At 40.0% G+C, this 16,172-nt stretch overlaps 1 protein-coding gene across 4 annotated transcripts in view; it reads right to left on the bottom strand.

Moving 5' to 3' along the window:
• The window catches only part of MYPN (myopalladin), a 67,862-nt gene extending 53,419 nt beyond the window's left edge, over positions 1-14,443 (bottom strand). Inside the window, exons 1-2 of one of the 4 annotated variants that reach the window (XM_081190805.1) lie at positions 14,382-14,443; positions 10,424-10,491 (exon numbers count right to left, since the gene is read on the bottom strand). The gene's annotated coding sequence lies outside the window, so the exon portion shown is untranslated. Of the gene's footprint in view, positions 1-10,423; positions 10,492-11,941; positions 12,051-14,381 lie in introns of those variants that run through there. The other 3 variants (XM_081190804.1, XM_081190803.1, XM_081190808.1) reach the window with 3 other exon arrangements.
• Positions 14,444-16,172: the final 1,729 nt, after the last annotated feature.

Genomic DNA, 16,172 nt, shown 5'->3' on the forward strand with positions numbered 1-16,172 from the left:
TTCATGCTAATTAAGTCACAGTTAAGCTGAAATAAATATGAAAAATATCAGGACTAACCAATAAACACATTTTTGTATGCAGTTTTTACAAATGTACACAATTTTGTATGTTGTTTTCACTAATATACTCATTTTTATGCTCGCTTCCCTCAATAGATGCATTAAAAACCCAACAATCTTGGTTGGCGAACTGCATTGCAAATTTCAGATGGGTGCAAATTTCAATGGATAGAAAAAGTATAGCTTGGTTTTGCTTCAACTGGGAAGAACTAGAGTTCAAGTTAGACATTGCAGGAGGCCACATGGTGGCTGTGAACTCTCATCTCTGAGAGCACATGCGATGACATAATCATACTCAGAGTTTCCCTACCCTTTGCATGGGGAGGTCAATGAAGTAAAACTGGGACGGGGAACTTAGAGTGTTATGGTACAGTGTCAATATGTGACTTTCAGTGTATATTACTGGGGGAGATAGGTCAGACACACAAATGCCATACGTTCCTTGTAGCATCTAGTTTGTTTCAATTGGATTAAACCAATGGCTTCAGAGGAAGGATGGACTTTAAGGAGCAATCTGAATGGCATTCAGAACATTGATTGGAGAAGTTCCTGGCTGGTTAAATATATTTTAATTTCCTGGTATTAGATGCAACTGTAAAAATAAAAGTATAGCATTCCGCAACTATTCTAGTCTCCAAGAATATCTTAGATACTGGAATAGTGAAGAAATTGGATGTTTATTTACATCATTGCAGACCCCTCCCTTCCACAAAGACATACAGACTCTTACATAGCTTTGCAGTACTGGAGAGACTCTTGAGGAGTTTCACAACTCTACACAAACTCTTCCGGAGGTTTTAAATCCTGCATGGAATCTCGATATGGATTATGCCACATTAGCACTCCACAAAGATAGCAATAAATACATTCCAACTTTTGAAACCAATAATGTATATCAGGGTGTCACCAAGCCATTTGTAAACATAATTTAAATACTTCCAACAGAAAACACTTGAAGACAGAGTTATGGTTATGCAGTTGTAAAGTTACTGTCATGTAGAGATTGATCCCAGTCACATTTAAGTCAATGGCAATCCTCCACTATAATGATTACTGTGGCCCTAAAAAAAATGGCATCAGTAAAAAGGCTGACTATTCAACATTTGAAAAGCACAGTAAGAGAAAATAGGGCTGAGATCCTAAGCATACTACTGACATGAATAGAACCTGCTTTAAAATAAAGGTTTTAGGACTGGGGTGTTAGGCTCCATTGGAAAAAATCCAGGCTGAAATGTAACCAAATGAAATTAGGTTGGATACTCTAATATTTATATTATGCACGCACGCACACACACACATTAATTAACAAAAACTATTGTTAACAGAAATAAACCAGATGCATGCTGTAAAATCTGCTAGCTGTTCTGCTAGCTTGTTGTGCCGTACGGTAACATCCTGCCCACACCTTCCAGGGGTTCTGCTAGCTGTATTGTACCACTAGCTGTATTGTACCATACGGTAACAGCCTGCCCACACCTTCCAGGGGTTCAGCTCTTACCTGTGTCTGGTTTCCTAAGAATCTGTAACAGTCTTAGAAAATTCACATTTTTACATGCTTGCACAGTAAGGGTGTGTGTGGAGCAATCAAATATACAGATAAAGTATCGCTATGTTTGTATTTGATACTGTTTAAATGTATATGAACAGACCCTCTCAAAATATAGTTAAGGGTCATTATGACAAAGGCAGCCACTCCTCTACCCCTTCCTCTCTTTGCATGTTTGAATATTCCAAACTCTAAATGGCAAAGGGCTGCAAATTGCAAACATGCCCATTATTTGGTGGCCATCTCATTAGTAATAATTTTTTACATTATCTGTCATCATCGTTTAATATAAATGATTTGTATCTGCATCTGCAATAGAAATAACTGTGTTGATACTAACTGAGAATATATTGCAGACCAAATATGATGTGGCAACACCATTTGATGCATGTAGTATTACATTCCTCCACCCTACCAAACCAGCAATCTTGGCAGGATCAGGAGAATGTCAAGAGAGGAAGACAAGCGACAGCATATGTGAAGGTTATGTCCCCACCATTTTTTAGGATTAAGAATCCATATATCATTTCCTTGCCAGACATGTCCTAGTGAGGAGAGGTGTACATCTCCCTCAAAATGTCAAACATTAGAGGAAGACACAGTCTCCACACGTAAGTTCCTAGTGACTCAATCCAGAATCCCTTTTTCTGAAGTCCACACCACTAACTTCTTTGTCTATTGTTTTTAAGTGAGAGACAACATCTGTGTCTAAATGTCTGGAGGGAAGAATGTACAGCAGTGAACTCAAACTTGTTATGATATATGAAGTTGATCTTTAAATTAATTTTCCTTTCATTTTCAAGGCACTGTACAAAATTTCAGAAAGCATACTATTAACAACAACAATCCAATTAAAACCACATTCACCTCTTTAAAACTGAACAGCAGCAATTAGAATATCAGCAGTAATTAATAAACCATATTGGCTATGAGTCCTGTAAGACCTGCTCCCTGCCCTGGGAAAGTGAGGCCCTAAATGACTCCAGTTACAGAGGCAAGTGCAAGTGTGCAGCCTGCAAAAGGTGTCCCAAAATATGATGGCAAGTGCACCTACTTAAACATAAGAAAGTGATACTCTATTAAAATAGACTGATGGTACACACCTAGCAGCATGAAAACAGCCAAACTGTTGTTATTGTTGGCATTTGTCTGTCTCAAGAGACAATGAGTTGCTTTTATGGTAACATACTAAACCCACTGGAACTTGGTACTCCCTTAAGAGTCATCATCATAAAAGAAATAAGACAACATCACACTTGGGCTGTTCTCAAGTTGTCATACTTTCTGGGTTTTCAAGTTATTAATTATATGCTATCTGCCTCATGCACTGGCACCATTCCTAGAATTGGATGCAGTATTTCCATTAATGATACATGAAATCACTTCTATTTTCTTCATCATCTAAACAAGAGTTGTAAGGATGAATTGGTTAATATACGTATCCACAAATGTTTTATCCTTTCCACTGGGGTGTGGGGGTGTAAGAAAAACAAACAGGTCACGTTCCTGACAGCAACGTGCAACTTGATCTATAACACCACACAAATAAAACAAAGTACTAAAATGCTATTGCCCTAATCCAGCAAGGTAAAGGTGCATGCCAAAATTACTCACATCTCTTGGTTCTGCCCACATGTTACCCTTTCCTCAAATCCTTCCGCTGGCTTCTCACCCCATTTTGTATTCAGCACAAATGCCCTGTCCTTTAGGAAGGCAGAAATTGCTGTCTTACTCAGTCCAGATTCATAGTAGGACTTTAAACAAGGCATATTAAAAAAAAAAAAACATTGCCATAGGAGTTGGCGTAGTGCCCTGTCAGAGATTTTTTTTTAAGGTAAAAAATATTAATCCTAAAATACATTGCTCAGGAAACACATTATCAGAAACAATCACACTAATGGGGATTTTAAAAAAATGCAACCAGCTCCATGTACGCACATCTTCAGAAGTTCCAAAGTTCAGCATAAATTATCTCGCAAGAAAAGCAGGCAGCCTATCAATAGGTATTAAACAGGCACAGTTGGATAGTATGTTTTATGACAGGAATTGATACGTACTTTTGTATTACAAATGTGCTGAAGCAGCAAGCAGTCATTTCATTAGTGGCTGGATTTTAAATTTAAACCATTGTTTCTTTTCACTCTGATTGCTTGCCACACTCCCTCTACTGTTCATGAGCATGTACTACATTTTGTGAAACCTCACATCATCACTCAAGGGGAGAACTCCAAAAAACAAGCATCAGTTTCAAATATTCAGTCTAAGGATGCTTTTGAATATGGATTATTTAACACCACCCAATCACTGCTGCTCCACTTTGAACTGGAAATGGAATAACAACTCTGCTTCCAAGCAGACAGTTCCATTTCCCCCAACACCAGATGTTTGTATGGGTTATTATCATTCTTTGCGAAGAAAGGCTAAATACTCCCTCCCCTTTTTACTGAATTCCTGGTCATGATTCTGCATCCCACCCCATTTAAGAAAATAGTTTGATAAAAAGGCAATACTATTTGGAAAGGGAAGAGTTAAAGTTATAGAGTTGGGGGAATAGGCTCAGTGAAATCCAGTCTTGTATATTTTCCTAATCTCAAAAACTATTCAGTCTAAAGTATTGTGAATTACTAATGTGGCAGAAAATTTGAAAAAAGAAGAAGTCAGGAGCTGCCAGATAAATCTGATATTATTGGTATATTTCTAGGATATTAGCAAACCAAGAAGCCAATTAAACAGCGCAATTCAAAACAGTGTCATACTTCAGCCTTTAACCTGAACTGATATTCTGACACTGAAAGAAAATACTAAGCTGGGGCAGAAGTTTCTATAAGACTTAACATGCTCCTCCTTTCACCATAAATCTGGCATAGTTATTTCTTCATGCCAGTCAATATGGTTAATAATACTAACTTTGGAAAATGCTGTTTAGAGTTTCACCAAGTCTATTGAAAACTTATATGACTGCATCAGCCTAAATTCCCTCCCTCTATTTTTTTCACTTATCTGACTGGAATTCTTCTTTTCCTTTGCTACTGAATCACTTCTTTGCTCTAGCCTTAAATTTCATTCATTTACATGTAAAGTGAGTTGACAGCTGGTGTATACTATGAAAAAATATGCTGCAAAACATTTATATAGCAAATTAAAGAATTTGCCATCCTAGTGGCACTGTTTGCTCTTTGGGAAGGAGCCAATATATTGTCACAAGACGTAATCCATCAGGGAAGATCCTGAGTGGATTGGGTGCTGCTGTTGTAGATCCCATGGATAGATAATGCTTGAATCCTGCATTCAAGGTTGCATGCACAATTCACAATGTTTGTATGGACAGTGAATCCCATCTCTGTCATGATCCTGTGAGGTTAAGTTAGGCTGAGAGGTATATGGCGGCCTCAAGGTCATCCACCAAATGTTATGGCTAAGTGAGGATTTAAATCTAGGTCATATTGGTCCTATTCCAACATTCTCACCACTGTAATGGGGTGAACAACCTGTGGCCTTTCAAATGTTGTGAACTACAGCTCTCAGCATCCCCATCCATTGGTCATCTTGGCTGGGGCTGATGAAACATGGGAGTCATATGAACACAAGAGTCCTGCTGAATCAGGCCAATGGCTACCTAGTCTAGCATCCTATTGTCCCAGTGGCCAACCACTTGCCAGTGGAAAGCCCACAAACAGAATGTGAGTGCAGTAGGACTCTCCCCTCTTGAGATTTCTTTGTTTGTTTACTGCATTTATATCCCACTTTTTTATGTAAGAAGCTCAAGGTGGCATACATGGTTTTCTTCCTCCTTATTTAATCCCCACAACAATCTTAAGAGGTAGGTTAGGCTTAGAGGCAGTGAGTGGATCCAGGTCATCCAGTGAGTTTCATGACAAAGTTGGGATTTAAACCTTGGTCTCCCAGGTCCTAGTCTAACACTAACCACTACATCACACCATCAATACCATCAGTAGCTGATGGCATTCACAGGCATGCTGCCTCTGGAAGTGGAGGATTGCCATCTGTGAAGTGGGATATATGGCAGCTCTACTCACTAGTGATATTCACAGCTCCAATCACCTATTGCTTTGGTGCCATTTCCCTACCCCCTGCCCAGCCGTCTTCTTCATTTTAGTAACAGCAGTGTTCCCACACAGCCCATAAGATATGACTATGGGTTGAGGTCACAAAGTTACATCAGAGAGAAGGCAATGTCTACTCAGGAAGCATTGCATTGTACCTCACTCTACATTAGCTTTGTTCACTCTCAGAAACATCAAAGTACTGCCAAATCTGATTTGCTATGTGATGGTGTTACCGTTCTTAATAAGAAGGCATTTATAAAGAAAAAAATGGTGCTAAGGACAAACAGGATTCACAGTGAAGTGCTGCCTTTATGCCAAGTATGCAAAAGCAGGTTGGCTAACTGAATGCATACGGTGGTGAGCAGGCTGTCTAATTATACGCCAGCAAGACCTTCTTTCTAGTGCCACCAAGGGAATGGCAAAAAGTGTCCCTTGGATAGCCAAAAGGGGTGTGCGTTTGTTGTGTGGTGGGTAACATTTAATGAAAAGCACCTATAATTCCAGCTAATCCCTCCGTTTCCCATTAAACAAAAAACATATATCCCATGTACCCCACCACCACAGAAAAGTTGCTTAAATGCCTATACTATAAAGTTAAGGAAGAATATTTTCCTGAGCTTTTTAATTTGCTTCCTGAGCCAATGTGTTCCCTAATGCCTAAATTATCAGCTGAGTCACTATGACTGGGCAAAACGGAACAGGTCACAGCATTTAAAATATAGTCTGATATGACAGACCATGCATTAACATAAACCTTATTAGACTAGTTAGTACATGTGTGACCGAGGAGAAATCTCTCTAGCTATGAATTAAAGCTTCTTTTCCCAGTGATATGCATAATTGTTTTCTCCAACAAGGAAGAGCAGACCTGGCTCACAAGCTTAGAACGAATGATCTTTTAAAAAACAATTATTTGGGTAAGTCTAAGAAACTCTAATTAAGCTATTAGAAATCCTACAGAGAAAGCAAAACAATAACCTTACTTAACAGCTGCTTACAACAGTAGCTGCCAGTTCCAATTATTAGAAAAATATTGTGTGTAGTTTTTAAAAAAAACACACACAGGTTGCAGTTCTAACGTTTTTAATTAAGATTTTATTGTCTATTAACATGAATGAGTTATGAGAGAGGTTGAAGAAACTGTTTGGCTTCAAGAGAATTGGTAGCTAAACAAATTTATGTAGGCCGCTCAGTTTTAACTTAAACTGAATCATTACTTTTATCATTCACTAGGCTTTGTTTTCTATCAGTTCAAGCACTCCTGAGAAATAAATCCTCCATACTTAGAATGAATTTTGAGATTACAATTTGAACCAACCCTTCAAATTGTGCCATATGTACAGAGTATATGAAATATAAATAAATGAGAAGCTGTCAGTTTTGTCATTTTAATCTGGAAGATGCAACAGATTCATTTTATGATTTTCATTCAATTGTTCGTTGTATATGAAAAATAAGATGTGCTTTAGTTTGCTGGGTACCTATAGTGACAGATTGCATGCATTTGTATCTTTGTATATTAGGCGGTGAACTGTTGATTTTTAATGTAAAGGCACCAGGTGGTGGTAACTGAAGTCTTTTGTTCAGATTGCTCTTTATAGAAAATCTATTAGGAGGGGCCTAGAGCGGAAGAAACGCTGTGTGTGAAGAACAATGTAGAAGTTTCCCATAGTATTTTAGATGGAGAAGGACAAGGAAATAATGACCTTTACAAAACAAAAATATTTCCAGCCTATGCTTTATTGCAGCAGTCTTTCTTTCTTTTTTTAGCACCTTTAACGCCAATCTGCATCACAGAACCCCTTTCTGCACTGTCTATTTCTTTGCTTCTCTCTCTTTCTCACCAGAAAAAGAGTGCTGGTGTGATCAACATGCTAAAGAAGGAATGTGGTGGGCTGGACAGGGCTCAGAGCATTTTTGGGTCCCAACCAGTGGCAAATCCTTGTGCACAGTGCACTAAAGAGGGGGAAATTCAGACAGCTACCAACTTGCAGGGGACAGAGAGCAGCTGGTAAAGATTCAGGATTTTTAAGGCTTTGAGGTTCTGGTACTAGTAAGCTGGTGCAAGAATACAAAAGGGGTTCACTCCTTGACCAAGCCTATGGTGGAAGCCAAGGGACAGACCTTAGAACTACATGGTTGTTTAGTGAAGAAAACTGGAGGGGTAGCATAGTAAGGCTGCATCCATCTTACTGTAGCCTTATGAGACTTTGCCCGCGGGTGGGAAAAATATTGTGCCCGGGAAAGGGAGATGGGAGTCAACATACACTCAAGGAATAGTTTCGGAGAAAAAGCTTTATTTCTACCATCCATGAACTGGTAGAAGGAGCAAGTGTGATAGTTCACAAACAAGCACGAGTTCACAGTCATTTGCACAGAGCATATATTCCCTTTCTAGTTCCCTCCCCTTTCTCCTCCTCCTCTGAAGTCCTGCCTCGAGTTTCCCTGAGCATGAACAGAAAGCTGCTGTCTTGGGACTCTTTTGGACTCTTCCCAGGAAAGGGGGTGAGAAGCTGGGGGGGGGGGAGCCTTGTGGTTCAGCATGTCCAAGATGTTGCAACTGAATGAGATAAAAGTCAGTTCTCAGGCCTGCCCTGAACAGAGCCTATTCATTAGCTTTTTGAAGCCTTCTTGTACTGATAAAAGTAACGGTTTTGCTTATGCGGCAGCATCTTGTGAGAATCCACAGAAAAGCTGTAGCTGTGGATTTTTAGAAGACAAAAGGAATTTTGGACAGTTTTGAGGCCTGAGGTGATTATTGAGGGGTGTGTGACTTCGGGCCTAGGTGGGGTCACCTGTCCTCACCTCCTTCATTACCATCCAAAATGACCACAATAAATCAGTGAATTTCACTTCTGAGAAACATTGTAAAGTCTAATAATATAACTGTGTTAGGTTATTTCCTAACCTTCTTAGGTTTTAAATATCAGTCATTTGACATGACTAGTATAATCACAAATATCCTAATTACTGGCACATTAAAATATTTTGTTTGGAATTTCACTAGAGATCTCCCCTGCCCTCCCCATCTGCTTCAAGTCAAGATACATAATACTCAGAGCCCGTCAAATTAATTTGGCACCTGAGGTGGGAAAATCCCACAAGTGCATGTTCCTCCCCCGTGACAGTAAAAAATACCAAAATTAAGTAAGTAACTATCAATTTGCTGCCCTTTCATGATGTCCAAAATCAGCTGCTTCACTCCACCTAACAGTAGGCCCAGCCCTGCCCAGGGCAGCAAAGAAAGAGTATCTTCTGCTGTGCACAGCATTGTGGACACTCCATTTACACTTCTACACAAACACACCAAGATGCATATGAGCTTTGGGGTCAAATATTAAGTCATTACTAAGTGGGAAACCATGGCAGTAAGAATTGTAAGGAAGGCTCTTATGAAATTATGGTTGTGACAGCGGGTCAACACATTTTAAGATTTAAAAGTTCTAAGCAGGTGATAGTTGTTAAAAATTGTATCAAGTCTGTTGCCTATAAATATCTACTATTCATATGTCCCACACAATTTCTGTGGTCAGCTGAGGTTGGCCACTTGATAGCACTCTCCATGTGTCACATGCAAATGTAAAAGTTATTTAGAAAGTCACTCTTGCTTGCCACACCCTGGTTAAGGAACTTCCTTCCCCTGCCTATCAGGAATTCTCAATTGGGTAGTTATTTAGGGGCTGGGGATAATATAAGTTTGTATATAGTCTGTGAATGTACATTTAAGAGTCTAGAGCATGGGTAGGCAAACTAAGGCCCGGGGTCCGGATCCGGCCCAATCGCCTTCTAAATCCGGCCCGCGGGCGGTCCGGGAATCAGCATGTTTTTACATGAGTAGAATGTGTCCTTTTATTTAACATGCATCTCTGGGTTATTTGTGGGGCCTGCCTGGTGTTTTTACATGAGCGGAATGTGTGCTTTTATTTAAAATGCATCTCTGGGTTATTTGTGGGGCATAGGAATTCGTTCATTCCCCTCCAAAAAAAAATAGTCCGGCCCCCCACAAGGTCTGAGGGACAGTGGACTGGCCCCCTGCTGAAAAAGTTTGCTGACCCCTGGTCTAGAGCATATCATATGACACATTTTCATATTTGGGTGAAGATAAACATATATTCTAAAGTATGCTGGAACATGCGCTCACTGCATTTCAAGGTTCTTATTGACATTCATTTGTGCACAAATGAACACGGAATGCATGTTTGAGGGTAAACCTCTTGGCTGGCCTTCACTCTTTTAAAGGTAACATTTGCATGGGGTCTACCTGCACATACCTGAACGCATGAATGCATACACCTCTATGAGTGAACTGATACCCTGGAAAATGGAGATTCAGAGGTCTAGGCACATTCACTTGTTCAGAAATGAATGCCAGAAAAAGGATTCAAAATATTTATTTTTAGGGCACATCATATGTTGTTTGCTTTTAGGTCACGGAAATGTAGATTTTGACCTACATAAACAATTAAGTAAATTCCTTATACAGTATGCAGAACTACTATCATGATTTATTTTAAAATGCTGGGGAGTAGGTGGATTTTGGGAATCCTTCCTATGCTGAGAGGAACTACAAGAAAGCACTTTCTTTGATCCACAAATAGATAACCTGGCCTTACAGTTCAGACATCATAGCCTCTATGAAACTTCATAGTGTTGTGCGCATGAAACACCTGACCATTAGCAACTGCCTTAGGAGAGGTACAGCTAGTACCACCAAGCTTGCAGATAGAATGTAGAAGGTATCATCACTCACCAGTTCTTCGCTGTTCAGGATGAAATGAGGAACACGATGTTGGCTGGCTAATGTGCTGACCTGGCTGGCTTTGGAAACACAAATAGGTACAAACAGGGAACAGCATTTCATTATTTTGATCACAACCTATGGCTTCATTCACTACTCCATTCTCTCACAAGAATGAGTGGCCAGTTATTTAAAATATGTAGATCTGCCTCCTGGGCCATAACTTATATTCACATGGGTGAAAAGGTCTCTTTTCTTTACTTCCAGGATTTTTTTTTTAATATCAAACTGGTTTTCTGGGGAATGTTCTATTGACTTCTATTACAGTAGGAAAAGTATCCCAGGGAAGCTTAAGAATATTATGGTTCATGGAAGGGGTTAAAGGGGTTAAAATTATTTCCATAATGAGCAGCTTTATTATGGTTGATATTTTTTTAATGGGGTTAAAGGATGCTTTTGGGAAACCTCTTCCTTCATCCCAGGAAGTTAAACATGGGAAGTCCTGTGACACTATCCCTGCTTTCCTTACATTGTTTTGGAACTGTTGCGTGTGGACAGTGGCCCTAATTTCGGTAATTTGTTCACTGTTCAACCATCCAAGCAGTTGTGCTGCTTATTGTCCTCCTTGCCTCCTTAAACAAATATTCTATAGGTTTCTTTCCCTCCTGCAGTTTCAGTATTTCTTCTTCTAGTCACATCCACAAAACATGTGACAACACATTAACATTCATTCTATGTCTCCCTGCCCCCACGGTCCCCATTTCCCTCACTTGCAACTATTTCTGCACCATTACAGCACTCTATTCCCAAGTGAATATTGTGGCTTCTCAGAAATATTCTGTGAGGGGAGAGGGAAACATCAGGGAAAATTCACTCTGGGAGCACAGGAAGAACAGGTTGTACATCCAATTTTTACTATCAACCCATTAAATTAAACTGAAGAGACTGGTTACATTTAAATAAATGTGCATTTACCTAAACCTCTAGTTACCGTAGGTACTTTTTTGAGATACTGAAGGAGGTGTGTAAGGTAACTTCCAAGTTGATAAATGGCTACCGCTCATTGTTAGAAGAAAAAGAGAGAGCCCAGCTTCATATTTCTCCCTTATTGTACAGTAGTCACACATCAAAACCATAATATTTCTAAACAAATTGACAGTTCTGGACATACCTTTTCTAACTATTACTTTAGTTGTAAAGCTTGCTGTCCTAAGTTTTAAGGATAATCTCCTTCTATTCAATCCTTTTTCATGTGGTAAAGGCCCTTGAGGCAACTAGGCTTTGAACAAGCACCCTCAACTCCATTACAAAAACATGTGAGAATATAAAACCTACCCCTTTCTTTTAAAATTAAAACTGCCTTCATCCCACTGCTCACCCCACCAATTCTCAAGTAGTAAACAACTCTTCTTTTTCCCTGGTGCTCTCACTGTAATATTCTCCCTACCTCCATCCCAGAACACTTGCACGCAATGGATCACATTTAAATAATCCATTGTGGAAATTTGAATAGAAGCCAGCTCAGCTCACCGTGAGGGAAGTGGCGTGACCTGCTTGTGTGTGAGCGAGTCCCAGGTCTTTCCTCTCCAGCGCCTCTTTCGTCTCCCCACTGAAGGCTACTTGCTTCCCTGCATGCAGTCTTGACAAAGTAGTAAGAAGGCTAATTTTAGGGTACTTCATCATAGTGCCATGCAAAGACATGGTGTCATTTCAAAATCAGCAGCATGTGGCACTGCTTTGAGCTCCCCCCCCCCTTTCCTGAATTGTGGTCTCACTTTGATCTACAGTAGGGCAGCACTTGGTACTTCGTGGCAATGCACATTAAGGTACTAAAGGAAATTTCTCAGGAGTAAGTTGCCAGACTGTGGAATTCCCTCTTCCAGCCTCTACTTTATTGGGCTTCTGCTGCCAGATCAAAACAAGAACTTTAGACAACAGAGGGTGCTAAAATTATGATATTTGTGAAGGGAAGCAAAAGGAGATTGATATGTATCCAGTGTAGGGACTGAAGGGGGACATCTGTCCCCAGTATTTGTGAATTGTTTCCTGGCTTTGCTAATTTATTTATTTAGTAGACTTCTAAACTACCTGCCATTTGAAAAGTTCTCAGGGCAGTTCACAGGTCAGTTACTAAAAGCACAATTAAATACAAAATAAACATCAAACCAACAATTTAAAAGAGTGCAAGCAGATATTCAAGTACTGTATGGAGAAAACACAGAAGCAGACTTAAAACTCTCTGTAATCCAAGACCTCAGACATCTAAACAGAGAAGAGATGTGTTCTCCATTAACAGTGCAGTCCCACATGACCTGGAAAGCTGTCTGTGGACAACTGCTGGCTCCCTTGGCCTGAAGAGAGATGAGCGCATCACCACACATCTTTGACAGGACTTAACCATCCAGGGGTCCTTTACCTTTACCTTTTAGTCTGTTCAGTTCAATGGGGATTGCTCCCAAGAAAGTGTGCACAGGACTGACCCTGGCCTGAGCACTCACATTTGTTGGCTAAAACTTGCATCCAGAACATCTATGTGCTGCCACCTCTCTCCTTAAGACCTGTATCTAAACCCACAATTGCAGCTTAACCTTTGCAAGCAGAAACTAAGGTTAAGTATTGCACTGATGCATATTCTTCTCTTGTAATTCGCACCTCTGTCTTTTCATACCAAGTGGGCCACAAGAGTACTTCGACACAGAACCTGCAGACTGCACACTGATTTGTCACACTGCTGGGTGTGATAGTCCCTCACCCCTCCTTCCCAAAGCCCAATGCCTCACCTACACCAAGCTGGCCAAAAAAAACTATAACACTATTCATGTGTTCTAATCTCGTAACAAGATGAAGAGAGAACAGGAAACAGCATAGGACTCTGCCTGCCATTGCAGCTCTGTATAATACACCCTGCACTGTTCAGGGCCCCTCAGTCCTATGAACAAGGTTTTAGAAGTACATGGGGCTATAGGGGTAAGGAGGGGGAGAGAAACATTGGCTGGGTAAGCTGCCTTCCACTTGGGCAACCATCAGATAGTGATACACACTAACATCAACACCACCTGCATAAGTACAACTGCAGCAATATTTTAAGGGAAATTTCTTTAGCTAAGAGGGCTTGACAATTATTCATTATGTATGAACTGGCTTTTACATTGTAGTGCAGACAATTCAATAACTGATAGTACTGATAACTAAAGACTAGTACCCAGTAGAATGTAAAGATGTTAGCCCTTGCAGACTTGCAACAGATTATCAAATCTCTTTACTAATTATGAAAAGAAGGCTTAAATACAAAAATATCTAAGTATTCTTTAATAGTCAAGTATCACTTCTTGTCTACATTGCCACTTGTTTCCATAGGTCCTGATGGTAATTATGCTGTTGCTTTGTAGCATAAGAGTCTGGTTCCCTCTGCCTGCAGGCAAAGACATTGCTACTTGAACAGATCGATATAATCACAACACAGAGAAATGTACTGAGTTCTTTTTATTCAGATGTGCTGCCACTGATTGTGATTCAAATGAGCAGAATTAAAAAAAACCAAGCGTTCACACTCACCAGTATGGGAGGTAATAGGTAGGAACCAACTATTCCCCCAAGCAGTGGCATCCTAGCCTTACAATTTGATCATTAGCTGCTAGACTTGTGAGAACTGAGAATCTTTTGAGACAACCATTACTTTCCTCTACTAATTAATAACATTCCCTGTCACTTCTTTCATGTTTAAAAAATAAAAATGGATCCTCCAAACTCTAAATAATTTCTGTGAACTGCAGCATGCTACTATGCTGTTCTGGCACTTTAAAGACAGTCACCAAAAAATGAGTAAAGTTACTGTTACTGCTTATTTCAAAGTGCTTTTCTGTTATGTTTTGTGTTCTGAAGATTTATGTGGATGTAATCTACCTGTATGTATTACAGCTGTCCAATTAATTTTTAAACATGTAACACATCTAATGTCCACTGTACATACTGTTATGAAGATTTTATGCCTCACAATTCTCTGCTGAGCAGTGTGCAAGATTCCAGGGGGTTCCAGGTACTCAAGGTCTTGTTCCCACTGAGAAGCAAGGCGCAGCAGAGGCTTTAGCATCTTTTAGAAATATGCTTTAATTACACATATTTACACCTGTTGAGATGAAGGGTGTGCAGATCTTACAGCATTGTCATTTCAAGAGCAGCTTGTTCTTCAAAGCAGCCCAACATTGCAGACAGAGCAACCCTAAGCACCATCCCTTTGTTCCTGCTTCCCAGCCAGCTCCAAGATGGTTCTGACCTCCAGCCGCCTCACATAGGGTTCTACCTACTTCCTTTATTCTTTCCGGAAAATCCCTTGCCCAGGAATTCCGCCCCTTTTCTGTTCAGGGAAACCATTCTTCCATGTGGCCCCTGCTTCTTCAAAGCTCTCATTTCAAAACCAGCACAATTTTGTTTCACATCAAACCCCCTCCCAGACAGGTTGGCAACCTCTGTCTGCCCAGGCCTAAGGATTCCTCTTTGATGGCCCATCAACACCTTTTGTCATGTTAACTCCTCTTTCCCAGGTGAAGCCCTGGCTTGGAAAGGAAGTAATAGCTTGCATTTTTCCACTGGCCTGGAATCTTACTCCAAATAGTACCTAGATTCTGACTTCCATTAATTTCTTGGGTCCCCTCCCCACAAAAAAAAAACACCCTTATAACATTATGAAAGTTTGAATAGGCAGCACAGAATTTACAACCTGATTCTAAATCCCACTTCCCCAAATAATGAGAAGTTCCAGGGGCAGTGCTAACTGCTTTTGTTTTGCTTTGGTGAGCACTGGAAACTGAGGATAATTTTGTAATATGTGCTTTGAAGGCAAAGAACATACATTTCTAACCAGGCAACAGATCTGCTACCTTACATGAGATTCCTTAAGAGATGCACCTTGCACCCCAAGATGCTTGTAGCTTTCAGGTCAATTTTCTCTCTTCACCCTCTGGTTGAAAACCTGCTTCTTTTGCTCCTTCACATATATTTCTTAATCTAGCATTTGCTAGAAATGAAATGTGTCACCTTCACAGTTCTGATCTCTAATTATTTCCTGACCATTTTCTCCTATTGAGGAAACACTTTATCAACTATCCTGGCATGCAGTCTGCCTAACAAAGGAATGCCGCCTATAATGTGGAGGTTAATTAGACTGAGTTACAAAAGGAAAACAGGTAATTTGGTTTAGTTTTTTTAAAAGCAAGTTTTGAATTATTAAGGACCAAGCACAGCAGAAAGCTAGAGAAAAAATCCTTAATAAAGAGCCTTGCATCACATTCAAACTTCCTACAATTATACCAACAGAAATAGGTATATTAAGTGTCTTAGGCTGCAATCGTGAGCTTTCTTATTATTGCTTTACTCATAGTTTAACCATTTAGTGTCAATTTAGCACTTTTCACTGCTTGATTTGAAACGTGTCTCCAATTAACCAGTGAATTAAAAAAATGTTAACTACTTTCCATACAAGTAATTGCCAAAACCACAGATGGCAGGCAGCATGTTAGAACAGACCTTCCCTTTTCCTTCTCACGGGAGGAAACTTCTCTCCTACTGCTGGTGGTGCCTGCTGTGACATGTGTGTGCGCATCATAGGAAAACAAAGAAACAAAAGAAGTCCATGGGCGCTATTCTTCAGAACTATTCCATCTAGTCGTATGCAAATCTGTGGGAATCAATTACTGTCACAAAATTGTTTTTACGATGCCTTTAAGCCGTATTATAGGGCATCCCTCAGCAAATATATTTGGGC

This window comes from Podarcis bocagei, assembly GCF_964188305.1.
Source record: "Podarcis bocagei genome assembly, chromosome: 4".
Lineage (NCBI taxonomy): Eukaryota > Metazoa > Chordata > Lepidosauria > Squamata > Lacertidae > Podarcis > Podarcis bocagei.